This window comes from Hordeum vulgare, chromosome 1H (assembly GCF_904849725.1).
Source record: "Hordeum vulgare subsp. vulgare chromosome 1H, MorexV3_pseudomolecules_assembly, whole genome shotgun sequence".
In the NCBI taxonomy this organism is placed as follows: domain Eukaryota; kingdom Viridiplantae; phylum Streptophyta; class Magnoliopsida; order Poales; family Poaceae; genus Hordeum; species Hordeum vulgare.
In genome coordinates this window covers 222,269,973-222,286,825 of record NC_058518.1, presented here as the reverse complement: position 1 = coordinate 222,286,825, position 16,853 = coordinate 222,269,973, and positions in this window count along the sequence as shown.

Sequence of the window (16,853 nt, the reverse complement as noted above, 5' to 3'; positions counted from 1 at the left end):
CAAGTTTTCATGTTTTGGGTGAGATCACAATGGATGAAGGAATAAGGAGTGACAAAAGCCTAATCTTGGGGATTCCCCATGGCATCCCAAGGTAATATCCAAATAGTTCGAAGCAACTAAGCTTGTGGATGCCTCGGAAGGCATCCCCTCTTTCTTCTAACGACCATCGTTCATTTTACTTGGAGCTATATTTTTACTCGTCACATATCATGAGTTTTGCTTGGAGTGTCTTGTATTATACGAGTCTTTGATTGCTTTTATTATTGGTTTTTCATAATAATCCTTGTAGTACTTACCTATTTGAGAGAGGCAAATTGTCTTATGATTTGCTCTATGCTTCGCTTCAATTTTTTAGAGGAATGGAATTGCTCTAGTACTTCACTTATATATTTCTAAGCACGGTGGTACTGTTATTTTGAAGAAATATGCTCTCATGCTTCACTTAGATTATTTTTAGAGTTAGTAGAAACTTTTAATAATTCCTCTCTTGTTTCACTTATATTATTTTGAGAGTTGAAAATTTTAAGAAAACTTGTGCTCTCGTTCTTTACTATATTTGTTTGAGAGCTTGTTATTAGCAATGGCAATTTTCTTTAAATGGTATTGGTCCCAAAGTGATACATATCTAGGGGAGATATAATAAAAACTTTCATGAAGATCATTCTATGTTAAACTTGACTGTTTTCAATAGTTTTGCGATATGAAGATAGTGATATGGGAATTGTGTTGATGAGTAATTATGCTTTAGTAAGAATATTGGTGCTAAGGTTTGTTATTCCCTATGCATGAACATGAAGTCAATAATTATTCTGCAAAATTACATCCTACTTGTGTTGCATTAGTCGGTGTTAGTTATGTTTAATGTTTGCTTATGATGGTTCTCGTTCCTTGGTTGAGCGCTTCTCAATCTATTTCCTATCCTTCACTTGTACTAAGAGTGAATGTTGCTTGTGCATCCAAATCCTAAACCCAAAGTTGTGCCAAATGAGTCCACCATACCTACCTATATGCGGTACTTCAGTGTCGTTCTAAGTAAATTAGTATGTGCCAACTCTAATGTTCAAAATAAACTCTTGTTTTGTGTGTCTGTACACCTCATGAAGCACCAAGCGGTGGCTGGTATCTTCCATGTTAAATAGGTTTTTTCCAAGATGAGTGTTTTTTCACTTGTCATTGCACGAGATTATGGCGGTAATAGGGATGCCCAGTCCCGAAATGCAAAGAAAAATTATTTTATGTTGTCAAATAATAAATTCCTTAGAGAGTGGTTGTATGGACGGTTCCCGTGGATGCGGCTAGCCGTGGGCCGTGAAAGAATGGTGCAAAAAGGAATAAACTTTATTTTCAATTTGGGAACCTCATATGACTTTTATAGCATGGAAGATATTGGGAACTCTTAGTCGTTTTCTTTGATAGGAAAAGCATGCCACCGAAAATATTTTATCTCTCAATTTTTTGCTTTGAGCTCTTGCACCGCTATGAACCTCTCCTTCCCTCTGCGAAGGGCCTATCTATTTACTTTATGAAAAAAAATATGAGTCTCCATATTCTCTTATAAAGCACCAACTACGGAACACTGTTATCATACTTTAGCATTGGATGTAGCTAATATTTGGGTGTGTTGCATGAATGGATCAATGATGGAGCGGGATGGGCTAGGGATAGCGTTCTTTAGTGTTGATATTTTGAATGACTTGATTGCTTGTAGATATTCTTGAGTATTCAAGTTTTCATGTCAAATTGTAGACTATTGCTTTGAATCGTCTACAATTCCATATGTCCATGCCATAAAGAAAAGAATATGATGAACATGTTAGGCATCATTTCACATCAAAAATTTCGTCGTTATCATTTACCTACTCGAGGACGAGCGGGAATTAAGCTTGGGGATGTTGATACGTCTCTAATGTATCTATAATTTTCAACTGTTCCATGTTGTTATATTATCATTCTTAGATGTTTTACAATCATTTTATAGAAACTTTATATCTTTTTTTGGGACTAACCTAGTGACATAGTGCGAGTCTCAGTTGTTATTGTTTCCTTGCTTTTTCATTCACAGAAAATCAATATCAGATGAAGTACGAATGCCATGAAACTTATTGGTGATTTTCTTTGGACCAGAAGGAAACGTGAGAACCAGGGAAGCTCACCAGGGGAGGCCTACGTGACCCACTAGGCCCATGGCGCGCCCTGGTGAGTAGTGGGAGCCTGGGGCACCTCCTCCACCGCCTCTTGACTCCATAAATACCCAGATATTCCATAAAGCCTAGAGGAGTCGATGAAAAATTGTTTCAGCAGCCGTAAGTTCGAGAAGCCACGAGATCCAATCTAGATCCCTTTTCGGCACCATGTCGGAGCAGAACATAATCACGGAGGGGTTCATCATCCTCACTCATCCTCCTCCTCCTCACTGTGGGTCCATAGGCAGTATCAAGATGGCTTTCTCTCTCGTTTTGCTTCTCTATACAATGGTCTCTTGGAGATCTATTTGATGTAACTCTTTCTTTTGCGGTGAGTTTGTTTGGATCCGATGAACTCTGAGTTTTTGATCAAATCTATGAAATTATATCCATACTTGATTATTATAGCCTCGTATTTCCTCTCGTATATTTGGGTTTTGTTTGGCCAACTAGATCTTTTTATCTTGCAATGGGAAGAGGTGCTTTGTGATGGGTTCAATTTTGCCGTGCTCAATGTCACTAACAGAAGGAGATATGACACGCATGTATTGTTGCTATTAAGGATAAAATGATGCGGTCAATTCCTATATGAATAGATCTTGTCTACATCATGTCATCGTTGTTAAATCATTACTACATATCTCCATGAACTTGATACACTAGATACATGTTGGATAGCAGTCGATGTGTGGGGTAATAGTTGTAGATGCAGGCAGGAGTTGGTCTGCTTGTTTTGCACTTGATGCCTATATACATGATCATTCTCTTGGATAACTTCATAATTATTCACACTTCTATCAATTACCCAACAGTTATTTGATTACCCACGGTATGCTATTTTCTCGAGAGAAGCCATGTGGGGACCCCGACTTACAAGTCGAGATCGCCGATTGATCGTGCTCAGTGATCCCAGATATCAATCCTCACTGAACACACAGATACTGCATAATAATAGTCTTACATCCGAGTACGGAATTATTACATCACATGACCGAATGGTCAAGTTCACAAGGTTGGGCCTAATGCCAAATTGTACTGATACAACTAAGAGCGGAAATCATAGGGGCTAAGCAGGTGCCCATGCCATCAAGCCTACACCGACAAGCATTCTGACTCGGAAGCGTCCTCGTTCGCAGGGGCGTCTCCAAAGACGTACTCATCTCCAAACTCCGGCCCTTCCATGTTTGGTCAATAATATAACCTGTTGCAAGCCAATGAGTACTTTTGAATGTACTCGTAAACAGCCCATGATATGAACATTGAAAGTGAAGGATAACAATAGCATGCATCATTGGTGGAATTCATCTTGGTTGAATGATCATGAATATGCATCAAGTTAAAGAATTACTTTTCAAGAACAGGTTAGAGATATCAATATATCTGTCGAGGGCTGAACCATCCGGGCTCACCCTATATGCCAAGTCACCAACTTGGTCATATCATTACTTTCATAACAACTCCTTTTTGTCACAACTCACACACACTCGGTTTATGCGGAAATAACTGGACGTAGTTTAAGCAGCACCACCCAACTTTCCTTGACAGTGGACACGGCTATTCAAATAGTTTTACACTCTACAAAGGTAGCACGCTGGACCCACGAGATCCGGGAAACTTCCCGAGGTAAGTACCCGATCAATGCATTTCCCCCTGACAATACTAGACAAAGAGGTCCACTCGATTGGTACCCATCCCACATGTTCTACGTCTTACGAGCACCAACTCTGGACAGTATCAACCATGCAGGGACCAACTGTGTGCGTGGAACTCATAAAAATGGCATAGTTGTCCTACCTGGCATGACCCCATCACGAGAGTGACCACACATCACTCCCGCCACTAGTAATGTGGCTCTTTGCTAGCACCGACCAGAGTAATCAACATAGCCCCGTCCCATAAGGAGTAACGTGGTCGTACTGGTAAGGTTGGGACGGTCGACACATCATAAATCTAATCCCATTTCCGAAACCATACTCACTCAAAATACCGAGTGCACCACTTCACCAAAAGTGGCAACCTAACTCATCAACACCCTCGGGCATTAGTGGCACCCGACGGGGTTTTCATAAATCTTGGATTTATACCGACAAGACGCTCATGTTATTTACTCTAGCATTACCTGTCAACATGATAATAGCATGATCCTCAAAAAGGGGGTAGGATCAAGCTCAATGCATGTGCTCCGGAGGAATCATCGGTAACATCACCTTAGTGATTTACCGGCACTTATGATCATATGCAACGGAAATACTTGCTATCTTAACATGCAATATAACATATGCTCAGTCATGGTCAAAGGGACGCTTGCCTTAGTCAGCTAGGTATCCGGGGTCTTTGAGGTCTTCTGCTCTAATTCCCTCGTCACACGGATTTTCTATCGCCGTCAAAAGAATAAATAAGAAATAGCTCACTCGAAAACAGATCACAAAGTCATTTAAAAAATGTTCTTTATTACTGATAAATCTAAGTTGTTATTTTGAAAAATATTTGCCTCTGTTTCCAATGAAGGAACATTTTTAAAATCAACCAAGCAAAAGCAAAACTATTCCAATTTAGTCCTTTTTATTATTGTAAAATAGAGTAGTTGTTGAAAAATTCATCTCAAGGTCTTATTAAATACTACATATTTTTAAAAGAATAACAGTGGAAAAATTGTATTTTTACACTGGTTAAATATTTTTATAAAAATCTTTGAAATCAGATTTTTAAAAATAAAGAAAAATGGGCTAAGTCCTTGGCCTGGCTCCGCCTGGAACTGGGCCGGCCCAAGGCTAGCCGACAGCCTACCCAGGCGCGCGCGCCGTGAGGTTTGAACCTGACATGCGGGGCCCTGCGGTCAGCGGCTGCGGGCAGCACAGGGGAAGAGGCTGGGCCACCGACAGGTGGGGCACACTTGTCGGGGTCGTCTCCTACCTTTGGCCAGAGAGGAGGAGGAGCACGCCAGCGAGGCAGCCGACGTTCTCAAGCCCCAACGAGGACAGAAATGGGCCCGACATGACACCGCTTACCTGCTGGTGGTCGGAACAACGACGGAGAGGCAAGCGTTCACCGGCGATGAGAAGGCCGCGGTGGAGGAGTTTCGGGAGGTGCTCGAGGAGGTAGCTAGGGGCACGGAAATGCTCGGGGAAGTTGGGGGAAAGCTTCCTAGGGTCGAGAGGATCAGTTTGGTGGGTCGATGAACGCAGTAGCCGACGTGTAGCCGGAGATCGACCGAAGCTCCAAGGCGGAGGGGCCTCGGTCGATCTTGAGCACCGGGGCTCTGCTTGCTTGCTTGGGTGGCTAGGGAGGTGCTAGTGGTCGTGGTGAAGCTGTATGAGGGGTGCTGGAGCAAAGGGGAGGGCTATAAATAGGACCGCGACGGTGATCCGATTCGGGAGCGTCGATGACTCACTGTGGCGCGGGTGGGGTGCAGGGAGGATCTAGGGTCAAAACCACGGTCTCAGGATGTGGTTTTGGACTGCCAGAACCATGTGCAATAGAGTAAGAGAGAGAGAGGAGTCGAGCATCCGTGGCCGTGCAACCTTGGTCGGTTCTGGTGCGCGCGGGCACGCATTGCACGAGCTCTAGCGCGGGAGAGGAGGGGCCCTGATGGTTGCTCGACGCAGAGAGGTTGTCAAGGAAGAAGTTGGACACCTCGGGGAGGCTGGAACTGGCCGAGAGCGTCGCCCCCACTTTGGTGGCTTCCTGTAGCGCGCCCAGAGCACAGTTTTGGCATGCCACGGCATGCTGGTGCCCTTTGAGGCACTTTGGACGTGTCTGGCATGTCCTGGACTGGCTGGTAGTGAGGCTAGTCGTTTGGGTCTCGTGAGAGCTTCGACTGTTCAAGCGAGACAAGGAATACCGGTGCTGTCAGCTTTGAACTGAGGCTTAGATTGGGGTTTTTGGCATATCCACTTTGAACCAGTGAGCGGCCAGTTGACTCGGGTTGGCCATTGATACTGGCCACCTAATCAATGAGTTTGGAGCAAAGGAGTTAGGTTTAGCTGTGACTAAGAGGGATTTTACCCGTCTGTCAGAAGGTGCTAGACAGTGGTTTGAGGGGGTTGCACCCCACCACTGGTGCTGCAACTTAACAAGTTTGCGTTTGGTGCTAAAACATGGGGTTTCACCAAGTTTGAGCTCCATTGGACAAGTTTATCTTTGTAAACTTGAAAACACCACTATTTGACCAGATATGTTCCTTCCAAAGAGAGTGTGGGCAAACTAAGTCCCACAAACCCCATTTTTGGTGTGGACCCCTCACTTGAGGTATTAGGTACTCCTGCAAAGTTTCAGCATCATTGGACAAACTTTGCTATGTAGAGTTGCTCTCACTTCAATCTGGGCTGAATGGATTTTTGGGTTATTTGGGGTCCTTAATCACATTGGATCAAATTGATACTTTATGTGGACACCAGATATGGCTTAGGGATACCACTCGAATTTGCTAGGATTTTATTGAGAATATTTCCTTTGGAGATATTTCAAAAGGTCAAAACAGACAGAAATAGTTTTCAGGGTTTTACTCAAATAATTATAATATAAATACGGGTTAAAAATCTTATCTGTGGAAAATATATGTCCTTCTCATCATCTCCAAATTTAATCATATTTTTCTAAGGCAGAAAAGTATTTTTCCATGTAGGAATACCATTTTTGGCCTCAGAAATGGACATGTAACTAAATTAAGAAAACAATTCTAAAAATAATTATTTTGTGGTTTTGGAATACTCAAATAAGTTAAAATCACATCACCAACTCTGGGTAGAAACCAATCTTGCCATCAAGGGCAAGTAGTGCAACTCAAAGTAGGGTTTTACCCTGATCAGAAACAATAAGAAAGTTTTGAAATTAATTCAATATTGTGAAATGGGGTTTTATCATCACATGATCATCACACAAGTCATTCAATGTCAAACATGGCACTCACATCGTTAGTTTTGAAAAAGTTTTAACAATCTCAGAATTTTTGCATTACAGAGAAAGTGGTAGTAAAAACAGGGTGTGACAAACCTATCCCCCTTAGAAGAATCTCGTTCCCAAGATTCCTAAGTTAGGTGCTAAAAAGGTCCGAAAACTCAGATCGGAGATAGTCTTCACGCTCCCATGTTGCTTCTGCTTCGGTGTGGTTGCTCCACTGAACCTTGAAATACTTGATGGTGCGACTTCTGGTGCAACGCTCTACTTCATCCAGAATGCGGATCGGCTTCTCGCGGTGGGTGAGATCCGGCTGAAGGTCAATGGCCTAGTGGTCAATGTCCTTGTAGGGATCGCAATGGTTTTGCGCTTGAAGACACTTCCGAAGTTCTAACACGTGGAAGACGTTGTGCACACCCGAAAGTTCCGGAGGTAGTTCCAACTGATAAGCAACTTCTCCACGCCTTGGCGTGATCTTAAAAGGTCCAATGAACCTTGGAGCGAGTTTCCCTTTAACATGGATACGCTTGATTTGTCCACTTTTTAGCAAAGGTCGTGCCGAAAGTGACCCGCCGTCTGAGGCGTTGGCGAAGCCTAAGTGGGACACCTCTTTCAACTGGTCCTCGAATGTATTGGGAAGACTCTCGGTGGACACTCGGCCGTCGTATGGACGCCTACACGACGTCGGAGACGGCGCCACGTGGAAGCAGTACTTCCATGAGGACGCCGAGGAGAGAAAGCAAAGATGGAGGTTAAACAAAATAAGCATAGAGAAGAAGGTTGAGATTGCGGTCGATAATAAATCAGCTGAGACCAAAAAAGCGATACGACCTGAGATGGTGAGAGAGGCTGTCAAAGGAGCGGTAGCTGCCGCAAGAGAGGAAATGGTATATTTGTTTGTCGCCTTGATTTTGGCTGTCGTCAACTGGACCAAGCAAAATCCAAATAAATAGGAAACGGAATTCCCCTTCCCATATTCATCGGGAGCAGCTCGTTTAGTGTTCACCAACCCTTGCTCACTCAACCGCACCTGCTCCCGTAGCTTCTCCCGCACCTACTCATAGCAGCCTATCCTTCGTCTCTGGCTTGCTCGGCGTGCATTCGTCTTTGGCTGAGCTGGATGCCCTCATGGTGACAACCCTTCACACAGGCCCTCTTCAATATATATGTATAATCTCCCATTTCTGTTGTCTTTCGGATGTCTCACATCGCATACATGCCTTCGCAGGCCGACGAAACCCCATGCACCATACTAGATATAATCAGTGGATAGAAGGTGGACGTAGGAAAGGCGATGATAGTGAAGCCGAAGGAACAATTCTTCCACAGCTGGCCGATGCCCCCTCGCGTTTTCAAGGTTTCCGTGGCGAGTGTCAAAGCAGGCCATAAAATTATGGCTCCTCTTGTACTACAAGGGGGAGATGATCATGAGACCACGCCACGACTTGGCAATTGCAAGAGTTGGGTTGTGTTGTGGCCAAAGAGTCTCCTTCGTCTGGAGGCGGCCGGGATCACACCAATGACTAAGGAGCATCCAGAGGAAGGTATGAACACCACCACCCCACCTACCCAATCAATAGTGTTTGTCGTGTCGGGTGATAGCAGACGGCGTGAGGAAGAGGCTGCACTAGTGGATGATGACGTCGTTGTTGTCGAAGAAGTGTCTCTTCCTGCAATCCTTTCAGGACATGCCTTCAGATTCCGTGTGAAGCAAGCAACAACAACGTGAGGCTCGTGCATTAATGCTGATCCCGATAACATTGGGGGCAGTGGTTAGGGATGGTATGATAGGCTCACTTCCAGTACCAAAGAAACATAGGAAGAGACTGGAGAAAGGCCCTAATGTGGCCAAAGCTGTTTCTATGAGCCAACCGCCTCCATAGCCTCAGGTTGTAGACCATATACCTATCAAAGGTGCAGCGAAATACCATATCCCCCGTGATCCGATCCTACCTAAGGAGGCGGTAGAGGCCATATACAGTGACCTAAGGAGACTTCATGACGATGTGTTGTTGAGGGAGAAAAGCCTAATCGCCTCGAAACATCCAGGATACCCTCTCTACATGGTTAACACGCTGCAGGAAAGGTTGTACGTAAACAAATTCCTCGCGGATAAGTTCTTCCTTTGATTTGATTAATCTTTGACATGTTTCACATGACAAAGCTGGATTTTATGTTCGTTCGCCTTTATGTATTGTACATGAACTACATCATCAGGCGCAAGCAATTATCTTTTAGTTGTGTTGCTAGCCCATACTTTATGCACGAGGGCTTCTCGGCAGTGTACCCAGAGCACCGTGAATAGGCGAGGAACTACATCGCTGATATCATGGTCACCAATAAGGACTAGGAGACAATTTTTGTACCTTATCATCCCATGCAAGTCATCCGTATATATCCTTCCTTCGATTTCAATCATTCATTTCCGTGCGTGAAGGCTAATTTGAGGTGTACTTATTTTGTGCAGCGAGGGATGCGTTGTCCTCATCATTCTTTACCCCCGATTCTCCCATGCTCTTCACTTGGACTTGTCGAATAACATAAAGTAAAAGGATTACACCCACATCAAGGTTGTTGTCAACAGTGTTATCTTCTTCTACAGCCACCGGGGTGGAGTGACCATGCAAAAGAGGACAAGCAACCATGCGCCCTGCTTCGGCCATAAGGCCGACTTCTGCTGCATCGAGCAACCGAGAGATGCTCTGAGTCATGGATTCTATGTCATCCACCAGATGCTAGAGTATAGAAGGGATTGCGAGGACCTTCGGGTGTCACCTAAATCCAGTGATGTCGATATTCTGCAATGGACCAAGAAAGTAGGAAATGTACCAGATCATCGACTCTGAGCTGAGTTTTATCACATCTAGTGTGAACTTGCCCAACCCATCATGAAGGAGGTCCTCAAAAATACATGGATGTTCTACGAAGAAGGGCGAATGTCGAGGGAAGATGTTCGAACACGCGTAGCCGCTCAACGTCTCGACCTGAGGCCTTTCACTTCTCTCGGTTCCTTTCTCCCTTATTTGGATGAATGGCACGACAAGTTGGAGTGATTGATGATATTTGACAATGTTTCCGTTTAGGTGGATGGACTTTGTTATTTCTACTTATGTTGCTGCTATTTTTGATAACTGTGTTTCTTTCTGTTGCTCAACTATATATTATGTTGCATATCATCGACTCATGTGACGATGCAGGTGCATAGATCATCGATGGGGAAGAAGTGCCATGACGTGTACGTAGGGATGTTTCCAGGAATGTACAACGAGTGACCTGAGTGTCAGGCCCAGGTGCACCAGTTTCTGGCCGGCAGTCACAGAGGGTTCGGTAGCACAGCCGAAGCAGAATTTAGTTACTTGAGGTTCTTTCTCATTGAGGGTATCGGAACCGGCGCCTTAAGAACTACTACATTATCGCGTTCTTTCTCATAGTGATCGCTCTTCTCTTCTATATCTTTGTTTAGATGTAGAATATGAAACATGTGTATGTGATGACCATGCAGTTGCTTGTATTCGAGACATGTCACTTAACTTGTATCGTGATTATGATCAGATGACATGATTTATGTTGGATGATGTGATGATATGATGAGACTATTATGTGTGATATCATGACCATATTGCATGTTTATGATATGATTGAAAAATTGTATAAAACCAGTACAAATACAGCGCAAATACGTAGCAGAAAATATTGTGTAAATATAGTAACAGCGCTGGTACTACTAAGTAGGTATAGTTGTAGTATTGTTTAGCAAAAAGAAGTAGCACTTCTAGCCGTTGCTACTGCTATGTATCAATAGCGTCGGACTGACCTACGCTACTGCTAAGCACGCATAGCAGTAGCGCGGGGATAACAACACTACTGCTACAAGTTAGTGGTAGTGTCATACCAGTAGCACTGGTGCCTCCGCTACTACTAGCCCGAAAACCAGCGCTACAAGTATGGTTGTACCTAGTAAAGCCTCAATACAACACGCGGCACACGTAATGGAGTAGGGTGCGCCCACACCCCACGTTGCGTGGGTAATGTCACCTGGAAGTAAAAGGTCCGCGTGCGGGTTCGTAGTCGCACCATTACGCGACCTCTTAAAATTTCCCCTTGCTCTTCCTCTGCACTCTCAATCTCTCCGCCATGGCCCCACGCAAGAATTTAGTGGGCGCCACTACCTCCTCCAGCAAGACCTCCCCGGCGGAGGAGCTTGGCCCAACCCTGATACTGCCCAACATCACTAGCAACAGTGGGAGGGCCAAGATGGCCCATGTCCTGGTCTCCGAGCACTTCGCGGGAGGCTCTAATCATATTTGATCGGGCATGCATCCACGGCACGAGCTCCTGAGCACAGCCGTACCCATATGCATCCACTCGCTCCAAGCGTGGTTGGCGCCCCGCTTTTCCAACTTCTTCCTTGCCATATTGGGGCACTATCGGATCCGCCTACTCCACCTCCATCCCAACTCCATCCTCTTTCTCTTCCTCTTCACGTACCTTTGTGAGGCCTTCTTGGGAATAATGCCATATGTGGCGCTCTTTCGGACATTCTACATTATGTTGGTTTCCTCAAGAATCCACCACTCTAGGGGCGCATCCAGCCAAAAGGGATCCCACAACGGCCAATTTTCAAGGGGGCAGGGGAACATGCTTCCGTTTTCCAAAAGTAGTCTTCGCCTACAAAGTGGCTGCGAGCGCTGCAAAGATGGGTCCAGGGATGACATCTGACCTGCTCGCGGGCAGCGATGTCCTTGTTGCACGAGAAAGGAAACCTTTGGAAGATGTGTTGGGAACCCCGATTCGTCCTTGCCCCCTTTGCACTAAAGGGGAAACTGCTTCACCCTGCTGTGTGCTGTTCACCTATCCTTCCTCCGCGTCATCCTTGAATCGTGAGGTTGGGTCCTGCCTCGGAATATCCGTCGCTCCGGCGGGATCCTGATGAGGCCCCCTACGGGTCTTGATGTTGTTCCTCCTTGCGAGGCTTGGCCCCTCGCGAGGACCTTGCCTTGAGTGGTGCCGCACCCGATTGTGCTTGCTTGATGAAGTGGGCCAGCCCTGGGCCGCAGGCAGGCAGGTCTAGGTACCCCATTCCCAGAACGCTCGGGTTGGCTTCTGTGCGAAGCCTCGGGGATGGCCCGAGGCGTCCCGAGCCCTAATTGCTTGCGATCCAGGCGGCACACGTGTCCAGCCGCCATGCGGCGAGGCTCTCACTCCTAAAGGCGTCCGGGGCGCACCAGCCCACAATGGCACAATCTCCAAGAACAGTGTCGGCCATCATTGTTACTCATTGAATGGCATCGGCACGGCCGGCTCATGCCCAACGGCCCTCACGGACATGACTGCTCGGTTGTGAGTTGAGGCGACGTGGGCGGCAATGCGCTTGCCAGCCCACCTCGCAGCACCCAAGGGGGCCACAACGCTCATGCTCCCACGACGCTTGGTGACCGCGGTTCGCCTATAAATCCTCCCTACCCCTGGCAAGGGGGAGGCAGTGCGATCTTGAGCTTCCTCTTTGCTTCGTTTGCTCCGCCGAGAAAAAAACTCTTCTCCCCTTCGCTTCTTCGTCTTCCATGGCGTCTCTAGGAGGCGATCCTGGCAGGGAGAAAGGCGTGGCTCCGTCCGCGCCCTCGTCCGTCCCCGGGAGCAGCGGTGGAGAGCCATAAGGGTCGTCGCGCGTTTGCCGCCGCTGGGCTATGATCGACGAGTAAGTCCCTCGTTTGCACCCCCTTTCCTTGTTGTCCCGTTCGCTGCTTGGTGATTGATATTCCCTTTTCTCCAGAGCGCTTGCAGCAAAGAAGCAAAGAAGCTTCAGTAGGATGTGGAGGGGCTGCGGGCTCAGGTCGAGAGTGCTCAGGCCGCCCTCCAGGCCGCCCGCCAGGGCGAAGCAGAGGCCAAGGCGGAGTTAGTGTCACTGTAGAGACATGTCCAGGAGGCGGCTGACGACGTTCAGGCCGCCCAGGACGAGACGGCGTACGCCCGCATGATGGAGTCCCAGCGTGCCAAGTAGTTCGAGAGCATCGTCGGCCGGGCGGCACGTGCGACGTGCCGATTCATGGGAGATGCCTCGGTGCTGCCAAGGGTGAGCCGTGACGGGGGCTACCTCACCTTCTTCAGAAGGTCATGGAGACGCTTGAGGCCGGTGTCTCGTGCGTGGACGAGGACAACACTTCCGACGCGCGCGAGCTTCTGGTCCTGGCCTGAATGCTCGTCTTCTCCAACCTGCGCGGCCTCGTCCCGCAGCTTGATCTCCAGCGCGCCGTCGAGCCGGTGCCCGCTGAGTTCCAACGTCTTCTTTGAGATGAAGTGCACCCATGCGTGGATGCCCTGGTGGAGCGGTACGTCTGGGTGCCCGTCTCCAGCGAGGAGGAGGGCTCCGATGCCGAGCCTGCCGGCGCCAAGGACGGTGTCGGCGGCATCTCCCACTAGGCGTCCCCTCGCTTATGTTTTCCTGCCCCTGTAATGTTGGACCACGAACTCTGCCCTCTCGAGCGTTAGACTTTTGTATGTTACCTCCACCATTCTCCATTTTTCCCTTCGCTCTTGAGTCGATGGCATGCTCGTTGGTAGTCGTTGCGGCTTGGCTTCCTTGCATATGGCCCGTCGATGACCCAGCCGTTGCTCGGGGGCAACGACGGCCAGGGACCTCAGGAGGTCCCATCCTCCCGAGGCATCGTTTGTGCCGCTGCATGCTTGGTCGATGGCCTCGTTACTTGCCGTAGCTTAGTCCTTAGGCCCTGCATCCTTTCGTTAGTACACGTGTTTTTAATTTGTTCTTGGTTCGACGCGAAACGAGATGGCACCCGTTTAGGCCTGTGGGGTACTTAGGTTGTGGGTTTGCGTCGGTCCCTTCCGCAGCTCCTCCTGAGTAGCTCCTGCTTTGTTGGTGGGACGGGGTGGATAGCCTTACGTCACTCTATGTCTTCGGGTCCCGGTCCTACACATTTCCCTGCCGCCGTGAGGCGCAACCCGTTACCAAGGTTGTTCCTCACGGGGCAAAGCCCCGATGCCCTGGGTGCCGACATGGGCGACACCTGGGTGGCCGAGTGGCTTTGCGACGAGTAAGGCCACTAAGGCATGTTGCTCAGGAGCCCCCCATGACACTCAAGCTGCTCTACGTCGACAGGCCCTGGTCCCACACATTTCCCCACCACCGTTAGGTTCGACGCACTTCACGAGGTGGGGCCCTGCAGCCCCCGACATCGATCGAAGCTCTAGGAGGGCACCAGGGGTGGCGAGTGGCCTTATGACCGGTAAGGCTCCTGAAGCGGTGCCCAAGAGTCCCCTTTGGCGCTCGAGCGATTCCCCATTCCGCCCCTTTGGTCATCGCCCCAGGGTGCCCTGAGGCCTCCCGAGACTCTTTGTGCTGGCATCGTGCTTCGATCCGGGCCCCCGAGCGGGGGTCGACCGCTAAAAATGTTTGCCCCTGGGACGACAAGTCCTTGCTTTCACGCTCCTTGGCACCTAGGGGCGGGGCGGAGCATTCAACTCCTCACAAAATGTCACCCACAAAAGGAGGCTTCAAAGTCGGCGAAACGATAAAGCGCAAGAGAAAATCCTCCCCCCCTTTTGTTTTTCAGACATCAACTTTTGAAATCGACAAATTTAAATCTAGCAGAGGATAATTCAAGCTCCAGGAAGAAACAAGAAAACGCCGCGTCCGGCACCTAGGCTAATCTCCATCGCCATCTCCCCCTAGCGCGGAGCATAGGGCTTCCACTAGGCGTGGGAGGGACCCCTCTGCGTCCTCGGGGGTGGGGGGCATATACACCCGCAGCTCGTTATTACAGGAGAGTGTCACAGGGGGTGTATTTGGGAGGTCGCGAGGATGCTTTGGCCTCGCGAGTGTCCCTACCCCTGAGGCATAGGCGCCTGATTCCTTTTCGGTCCTCACCCAACGCGGAGAATAGGTCATCCACTCGGCATGGGAGGGACCCCTCAGCGTCCTCGGGGTGCCCCGGGTGTATACATCCACAGCTCATTATTATGTGAGAGTGTCACGGGATTAAGTAGGTTCCGAAAGGATTGAACGACGATGCAGAGGTGTCGCGGGTTGATGCAGGTCCCGCGGGGACTGTAGGGCGAATGCGAGGGTGCTACGGCCTTGCGATGCTTCATCCTTGGGGCGGTTTGCCCCTGATCCCTTTTGTAGATGGGGCCCTTCGAGGCCCCGCCTGCTCTTTTTCCTGAGACTGGTTGAGGGCTTTTCTACTGCTCTACATTGGCAGGTCCTAGTCCCGTGCATTTCCTGACCATCGTTGCATACAGCCGAATGACGGACGCAGCTACGGGGTCAAGCCCTGCCACCCGTGATAACGACCGAATGCTCGTGGATGGCATCAAGTGTGGCAGGTGGCCTTATGACTAGTAAGCCTCCTGAGGCTCGATGCTCAAGAGCCCCCTTTGACATTCGAGCGGCTCTGCGTCGCCAAGACCCGGTCCCTCACATTTCACAACCGCCGTTGCTTTTGGCCGAATGGACGAATGCAGCTACGGGGTCAAGCCATGCCACCCGTGATAACGACCGAATGTCCGTGGGCGGCATCAAGGGTGGCAGGTGGCCTTTTGCCCGGTAAGTCCCCTGAGGCTCGTTGCTCAGGAGCCCCCTTTTGACGCTCAAGCGGCCCCCATTTCATCCCATTGATTGTGGCCTTGGGAACTGCGTGGCCTCCCCAGGTCCCCTAATGGGACGACGCGCACTGGCCGGAGCCCCAGAGCGGGGGGGGAGTTGGGGGGTAGATCGCCTAAAGATGCAAGCAAGGTAAGATGTCAGATGACCGAATGGATGAAGCAGAAGTTATGGAAGCATGCGTAAATGATATGATGGGCAGAGGTGTGCCCTCAATACTTGAAGTTAATGTGGCCAGCAAACACCCCCTAGAGCAGTGAACCCAAAAAATTACCTCGCATAGCTTCTTCGCGCTTGAGGCGCACCTCATGAGGCCCGGCCCTCGGTGCCCAGACCACCACCGTAGTCGTCGCGGGTGACCCGCGCCACTTGTGTCTTGTTGCTTTATCTGACTCGTCCTCCTAAGGACGGGGACCCGGTTCTTCACAGTTTCTCCACGGGGGCGGCGTCTGGCATCATGCCCGACGGCTTGGGGCGCCTCCCTGCCCGTGCCTCTTGGGCCCAGTGCTCCTCCAGTGGGAGCCCTAGGGTCCGGCTCAAGGGGGACCACTACAGCGTTCCTTACTCCTGAGGAGGACTAGCGCCTCGGGTGGACGCTTGAGGCTCTTCCTCCACGGGAGGGTCAAGTGGTGTTACATAACACGGTACGTAAGGCTCCACGTAGGTGTTCGATTGACATCTTAGGATCACAAGCTAACATCCTTGGTGGTGTAATAATTTGACCTTACTTGATATATTGATAGGAATTCTCGCTAGACCTGAGATTGGCTTATATACGTGATCATAACAAAGTGTTGATGACAAGTAAGTCCACATGGTTAGGATTAAATTGGATTTTGAACAATGATCTCGATCATCCTACCATGTTTCTCGATGGATAATAAACTAGGAATATTGGATGGTTGTCAGATTTGATTCTAGGATCTATATGCCCGTGACATTGGAGCTTACTTAATCATGATGATGGAAATTAGTGGATATATTGTGACTCCCTTTCAAGGATTTGGGTATTATAGGAACTCTAAAAGATTATGTGCAACACCATAGATATTGGATTTATAAGACTAGTGGATCATGTAATAATTGATGGATTAATAAATGACTATATTGGATTTGTAGGAAGGAAACAAGATGTTGGATTGGTATATTACGTGTTT